The sequence below is a fragment of the Rhagoletis pomonella genome, unplaced genomic scaffold (genome assembly GCF_013731165.1).
Source record: "Rhagoletis pomonella isolate Grant_MI unplaced genomic scaffold, Rhpom_1.0 Rhpom_scaffold_01696, whole genome shotgun sequence".
Taxonomy (NCBI): domain Eukaryota; kingdom Metazoa; phylum Arthropoda; class Insecta; order Diptera; family Tephritidae; genus Rhagoletis; species Rhagoletis pomonella.
In genome coordinates this window covers 13,346-21,606 of record NW_023460250.1, presented here as the reverse complement: position 1 = coordinate 21,606, position 8,261 = coordinate 13,346, and positions in this window count along the sequence as shown.

The window sequence follows — 8,261 nt, the reverse complement described above, 5'->3', positions numbered from 1 at the left end:
TTTTTTATATTTTTACAAAAAAAATTGTACTTTGCGGGGAAGGATCTCGAAAACCTTTTATTTTTTTGCAGATTTTTTTTTTCTCCCTAAGCTCTGTTGTATTACAAAAAAAATAAGCTATCATCGAAGAAAATCGATGCAAAACTACGTAAGTTATAAGCGATCAAATAAAAATACCCAGGTTGCGCAATTTCAACGTATACCTCAAAACGTATGTATGGTATAAAGAAGAGTGAAATATCTAGCTATGCTCTGTTTCTATTGAGTTAAAAGTCCAATTTATGAATGAAATTACCCATATTTTTAACTTTTTTTTTAAATTTATTTATGTTTATACTATATTCTAACAATCTTTATCTTAATTTGATTTTACTATGTTGTCGAAATAATTATGTGTTCTACTTTGACGCTTATTCAGTTTAGGATCGGTTTCTCTTATGAGAAACCAGCAGTAATCACCCATCATTGCGACGTCCCAGAATCCTTGATATCGATTCTCAATTAATTTCATTTGCTGATGAAACCTTTCGCCATGTTCATCACTTTCGTCGCCAAGATTTGCTGGAAAAAAGCTCAAATGTGAGTTGAGAAAGTGAATTTTTAAAGACATATTTACTCCCATTTTCGCATAGTTATTGATTAGGTCGTTCACTATCTGCTCGTAGTTAGGGCTTTTGTGTCTACCGAGAAAAGAAGCAACGACCTTTTCAAAGGATTCCCACGCTGCTGCCTCAACTGATGAGAGTAGTCCTTTGAATTGATTATTGTTGATCAACTTTCTTATTTGTGGTCCAACAAAAATACCTTCCTTTATCTTGGCTTGAGAAATATCTGGAAAAATTGTTTTCAAATAGTCGAATGCTTCGCCTTCTTTGTCCAAAGCCTTAACAAAGTTTTTAATGAGTGTAAGGGTGGAAGTATGATTTTCTCTTTCTTGACAAGAGGGGTGTATTTGATGTTATCAACACCAACGGTAAACTCGACTCTTTCCGGCCAATCCTTTCTGACGTAGTGGTCCTTACGAGCTCGGCTATCCCACTTGCAGAGGAAGCAGCAGTGCTTGGTGTAGCCACTTTGTAGACCGCATAGCATTGCAACGACTTTGAGATCAGAACATATTTTCCAATCATGCTCTTCATATTTGATAAATTTGAGTATTTTTTGCATTTCCTCGTAGGTTTCCTTTGTATTTACTGCATGTGCAATCGGGATAGAAGGCTGTTTGTTACCAATATGTAGTAATACAGCCTTCAAGCTCAGTTTATTGCCGTCTATGAACAATCGCCACTCTTTTGAATCATATGTTTGACCAAACTCTTTGAATAAACCAGGGATGTCGTTGCAGTAGCATATACTGTCTTTCTTGGTATAGTGTTTGGAAAATGGTTCATGACGAGTTCTACCTTAACATCGGATGACACAAATTTAAATTGTTGCATACGAGAAGTGTGGATCTCGGCCTTTTCCTTGGATAGTTCCAAATGTCTTATCCAATCATTAAGTTGTGCTTGTGACAGCACGTTTCTTTCGTTTTCCATGCGAAATTCAGTACAACTTGATCCCCCGCACTCAGATGTTACTGTTGACAATGGAACTGGATCCGCAACTGCCGTTGAATGTAGTACTGGTAATGTCACTGTAGGTACGCTAGCATAGGTTACTCCTCTTGATCTTCCAACGCCAAGTACTTTTGTTTGACAAATATAACACTCTATTGAATGGCAAGTAGGTTCTCTCCATATCATTGGTGTATCAAATTTTGTTTGTTGTCCTGATTCCCACTGAATCAATTCTACTCGACACGATGTACACAAAGTGTTCGGTGTCCATGGTTTTTCAGCATTTTTAGGCTCAATTCCAAAATACTTGGAGTATAAAGTTTTGATATGATCTGAGAACACTCGTCGTCGCCTTATGATAGTATATTGGCCACACATGAAACAGAACATATCTGGATCCTTATTACACTCAAATTCTCGCGTCCTTTTACTCATTTTATTTTTTTTAATAAATCACGGTTTTGAAATTAGACTTATGAACTGAACTATCTCCGGCGAGCCTTGAAGATGTTATGAAGTTTCAAAGCGCATTAACTCATATTTATACTCGGAACAAGAATAAAATTGAAAAAATCAAATCTTACCTAGACAGAAAGGTTCCTTTTTATAACAAGCCGGGAAAAGAAAATACTACCTGTTTTAGATGTAGGCTTTAGAAATTTTCTGTGTCTTATAATTTTGAAAATCTACCTGCATACTTACCCATAACTGACGGAAATACATGTTTATAACTACATGCCTACAGCAGGTTTCGAACCCAACCACTCTTCCTTTCGATGCAACCACTCTACCTACTATAATACAATTCGAGTATTAAAAGTACTATTTGATTTATTTAAAGAAAAAGTGTTATCATTGTTATGGTGTTATTCGTTTATCCGGATAATATCTCACTTGCACTTTATACCTTTAATATATGTATGTATGTATAGGTACATACATTGAAGTTGCGCAACCTGGGTATTTTTATTTGATCGCTTATAACTTACGTAGTTTTGCATCGATTTTCTTCGATGATAGCTTATTTTTTTTGTAATACAACAGAGCTTAGGGAGAAAAAAAAATCTGCAAAAAAATAAAAGGTTTTCGAGATCCTTCCCCGCAAAGTACAATTTTTTTTTATATTTTTACAAAAAAAATTGAAAAAAATCGGTAATGATTGTTCGTTATCTTTGAATCTACAGGGCCTTGCAAAAAGTGTTGTATGCACAGTTTATAGAAAATTTTATTACCTTTTAAAAGCTTCAAACCGTTTTGGAATTGCTTAATTCGTTCTTGAGATATATATGATAAAGTGGACCCAATTTTTTTTTTTTTGCAAAAACGGTAAATTGCAAATATCTCAAAAACGGTACCATAGAATTAAAAATAACCTTGATTTTCGGAATCAGGGGGTGAGTTTACATAAGAATTTCATAACGGCGTTTCTGGCAAAGAGAAAAAGTTGAAATTTGTGGTCCAGTGTAATTTATGTCCAGCTTTTCTTTTACCATAAATTGATGTCCAGTTTTTTAAGTTAATCGTTTTAAAGTTTACATTATGATCATATTGAAAAAGCACCCAATAACTATCTATGTAGACCTTGTAGACCCTAAAGCTATAGGACTTGCTGTGTATGCATGCATACGCACACATATGTACATACGTGGGTATGCATGAATATTAATCTCAAATTATCGAACTATAAATAACTACACTTCGTTGTTATGTCCAACATTTTTTATAAAGCGGCTTACATACTCTGTTACACAATTAATATTTTTTTTGAGTGCAATGGGGTATAGTCGTTGCATTTGAGTGCAATGGGGTATAGTCGTTGCGCTGGGTATGCAGTTACAGTTGCATGGCTATACTCAATCCCGACTCTTGCGTCCTCGTTCGCGCACTCTGGGCAACGTGAGCAACCCAAGTGCGAGATGCGGTAACCAATCCGAGTGGAGCCTTGGGTCACGGCAGAAAGAGAGGGAGCTTCGGTGGGGCCACTCTGACTTATTCGGTTTAAGGGCTCACTGAAGTCTGCAGCGTCTGTTCACCAGTAGGTGCGGCTGCAAGCGGGTGTCTGCTTGGAGCAAGAGGCTCGCTATATAAACGTGTATTTGGTTGCGAAACCACCCCCGTCCCAGCAATGGGTTGTACGCTGGGCTTGGGACCCGCCACGTAAAAACCACTTCCAGTGAAGAAGCAAGGCAAAGCCTCGGATGAGACCCTTATGATGACGACCACGGCAAACGTTTAAAGGACTATGATTTGAGGGCATGCACCTTGTGAGGACCCCAATCCTAGGGCTTGGAGCCCCCACAACACTCATGTACATATACACATAATTTTGAATTGTGCATAAACACATATTGTACACATATTGTACAGCACTAAGCGATTTGAACTACCGTTATAATTCATAGAATCATATACATAAATACAACTGTACCTACATTTTAAGCACGATGGCAATAAAGAAAAAAGCGCAAAGGACAACGGGACATACGCGACGCGACTGCGGCCGGCAATTTGCATAGATAGCCGGCCAGCAATCAAAGCAGACAGGAGTCGTCAGGCGACTGCTGCAGAGTCAGGAGCTTTTGCACACATAGGGTAGGTTCTACTCCCTATGTTAGGTATCAGGAGACGGGCAGGTTCTACTCCTACTCCTATAGAACTCAGCTAGGTATTTAGAGACGGGCAGGTTCTACTCCCTCTCTTGGAAGGTTGTGGGTAGGTTCTACTCCCGCTCCTTTACTATAGCCGTAATTATATTTGGTGGGACGGAGCTACGCCCACCAATCGGAGAGGAATGGGTAGGTTCTACTCCCGTCCTCTTAACGTACGACCAAGACAAACGAGTGCTTTGCTATATACCGAAAAACGAACTCTTATTCTTTTTGTTGAGAACCCGGCAGCCGATGAGCATACCCCAGCATAACCCGGAGTTCGTCACAAATGGCGCCCGAGCAGGGACTAGATTACACAATTCTAGGACAAGTTAGACAACAGACTTGAAAGTGAAAGTAAAATGTGTTAAAACGGTGAGAAAAGACTCCAAAGAGAGAGCAGAAAGTGAAAGTGCGAAAAAAAGGGACTCCAGAGAGAGAGAGCAGAAAGTGAAAGTGCCAGAGCAGACTCCAGAGAAAGACCAGAAAGTGAGTGAAGTGAGAAAAGACTCCAAGTGAAACAAAAAGTGAAGAGCAAGCGTGTAAAAAGACCCATAGTAATATTTTCTAAGAACAGTGAAGATGGTGAAGTTATCGTGGGTATATTACCTACGTAAGGAGGAACTCCTCGAATACACTGCGGAGTTCGGGCTAGGGGACTCCGCGACAGTCGAAGGGCTGCGGAAGAGGCTATCATAGTTCCTGTCAGAGGTTAAAGACGACCCAAAGTACACGAGGCGTCTGACGGAACTTTCCGCAAAGCATGATCGGGCGTCACCAATCCCTTTCACGGACGTACCGATACTCGGCAGAAACGAGGATATGGCAGCCCAACATAGCAGCCACGTGTCACCACCAGCATACCCCACTCTCACAACCCATTCCGAACCGGCTTACGCCACGGTTATGGACCGAGTGAGAAAGTGAGGCCTAAAGTTTAACGGCGGTAAAGACCCCCTAGGGTTCCTAGAACGCGTTGAGGAGCTAGCCGAAGGCTATGAAATCAGCCTCGACGTATTGCTGAAAGCAATGCCTGAATTGCTGCGGGATCGAGCACTAAGCCGGTTCCGCAACAACAACAAACGATGTCCAACATGGGATCAATTTAGACGGGACTTTATAAAGTTCTTCCTGTCATCCCGGTATCCGCCAGCGAGTCCAGCGGGTACAAGAACCCTTTAAGGACTACGTACTCGAGCTGCAGAATCTGATGAGATATGCTGAAGACAGTGAAGAGCAAAAACTCGACCGCGTGTACCGAAACAGTCGCAGCGAGTACCAACTCTACATCAAGCGGCGTGACTTTGCAACGCTGGAGGAGCTGGTAAATCTTGCCGAAGATTTTGAAAATATTATTTCCGACAGAAATACGCAGCAACCCAATCAGCGACCAACGCCACCTCGACGCCACGAAACTCACACCGACACTTTTAGGCGTGCGCCCATTCCACAGAGGCGACAAGAGGAGCGGTATCACGTCCTCAGGCCGACACCGATGGACCCCAGTAGTGCGGGGTCATGCCAGCATAGACGGGATGACCGTGGTACAGCGCGGAATGATGCAGGCCCGATAGATCCAAGAACCGCATGTAGGCGATGTGGAGAGGGCGGCCACGTAGCGTATGGATGCCGTAACCCCAGAATTGACTTCTGTTGGGAGTGTGGCCGTCGCGGTGTGCAGACAAGAGACTGCTGCAGAAGGATGCAGGGAAACGAGCACGGGTCCCGCCAAGAGCGAGGAGCGGAGACCCAAATGACGATAACTCGCACGCATTAAGGGCGTTCTTACGCCAAGACGAAGGGCGAATCGTAGCCACCGCCACACTAGACGAGACGCAAGTGGAGGCGACAGTAGACACTGGAGCCACAAGGAGCTTTATTACCGAATCGATCGCCGAACGCTTTCCACCATCGAGGTTCAAGTGGTGGAAACAAGGGTTCTGATGGGCGATGGCAGCCCAACTATGATACGCGAGGCTATAGATGCGACAGTCGGTCTGGGTGACCAAACCCACGACAGCGAGCTTTTAATTCTACCCGGACTTGCAGACGATATGATCTTCGGGATGGACTACCTCTGCCAGGCGCGTACGTCCATATGCTGCGGAGGGCAGTCGTTGACGTTAAAAGCGACTGATACGCCTTCTGGGGAGGCCACATGCGTCACTGCGGCTGAGCAAATTAGCACGAACCCCCAGGAGGCCCCACAACCGCCAAACGTCCTCAAACCCCGTTGAATATAGACAGCCCCGAGGTTAAAGAATTCTTGGACCGGGAACTGAGCGTCTTCGAGAAAATGACCGGTACCTCCAACATAGCCACGCACAAAATAACCATGAAAGACGACCGCACAGTCCGCATAGTGCTCCAATTGTGCTGACAAGGAAGAAGAACGAGAAGTGGAGACTATGCGTGGACTACCGTCATTTGAACGCACGGTAGGTGCCCGATGCGTACCCACTACCTAGGATCCATCACATCCTAGAGCGGCTTCGCAGTGCCAAGGTCATCAGCAGCTTAGATCTTAAGAACGGCTATTGGCAAATCCCTACGGATGAGTACGGCGTTTACCGTGCCAGGTCGCGGACTGTTTCAATGGTGCGTGATGCCGTTTGGGCTCCACTCCGCACCAGCGACGTTCCAACGAGCGTTAGACCGCGTTATCGGCCCCGAACTAGAGCCACACGCATTCGCCTACCTAGACGACATAATCGTGGCCAGCACATCCGTCGAGGAGCACATCGGACATCTCAGCGAATTGTTCCGACGATTACGAAGTCCACGACACACCCAGTGCTGGCCACATGGGCATACGAAAGACTATCGCAAGAGCTACCGCACGATACTACTGGCCAGGCATGTTCCGTGATGTGCGAAATACGTGAAAGGGTGTCAGTCGTGACAGATTTACAAACCTAACCAGCAGCAAGCCGCGGGGAAGATGTTGACCTAACTTGCGGACGAGCCTTGGGCTATTTTATGCGCCGACTTCATAGGGCTGCTGCCGCGATCAAAACACGGCAACACAATGATACTCGTATTCCATGACAAATTCTCTAAATGGGTAGAGATTGTACCACTCTGGAAAGCGACGACAGAGGGCCTGAGTAAACCTTTCCGGGAGCGAATCCTCGCGCGATTCGGCGTTCCGAAAGTTCTGGTGACGGATAACGGAGCGCAATTCACCAGTGGAGCGTTCAAGCTGTTTCTTGAGCAATATGGTGTGAAGCATCAATTCACCGACAGAGAGAACGAACCGTAACGTAAAATGGATCATAGCACAATTAACAGGCGAGCAACAACGGAACTGGGACGACCTGCTACCAGAAATTATGCTAGCACTGAATACTAGCGTATGCGATTCCACCGGCTACAGCCCGGTGTTAGGACACAAGGACGCGAGCCGAGACTCCCACGGGCAGTCTACGATGAGACCACGTTCGGCACGGGGCAGAACTCAACGACGCGGAACGAGAAGGCCGCAACACTAAAGGAAGTATTCAGTCTGGTGCGCCAAAACCAACAGCGGGCAGCAGCGGAACAAGCACGGCACTATAACCTACGGAGGAGGCAATGGAGACCAACTATAGGCGATCTGGTGCTACTTAGAGAGCACCCATAATCGAAGGCAGTAGAAAACTTTGCGGCAAAGTTGGCCCCGAAATATAGCGGGCCGTACATGATAAGAAACTTCCCTTCACCAGTTATAGTGGAGGTGGAAAGACACGGAAAGACGAGGACAGCCCACATAAGCGAAGTAAAGAGGCTTTTTACGAGAGGGGAGACAAACTTCCCGGAAGCAGCAAACAACCCCCTAGCGAAAATACGAAGAACCGAAACAAAGGCACAGAGACGAAGGAAGGAAAAATAATTAAGAGAAGTTTTGGGAGGAAAGGGGTAGATAAACAAACAAACTTTAGGAAGATTACAGAGAAGAATTACAGAGGGCAAACGATATATGAGAGGGAAATTTGTGTAGGAAATGCTATAGAAAAAAAAGAAAGAAGAATATGTTAAAAAAAAAAAAATTATAAAAAATAAAAATAAAAAAATG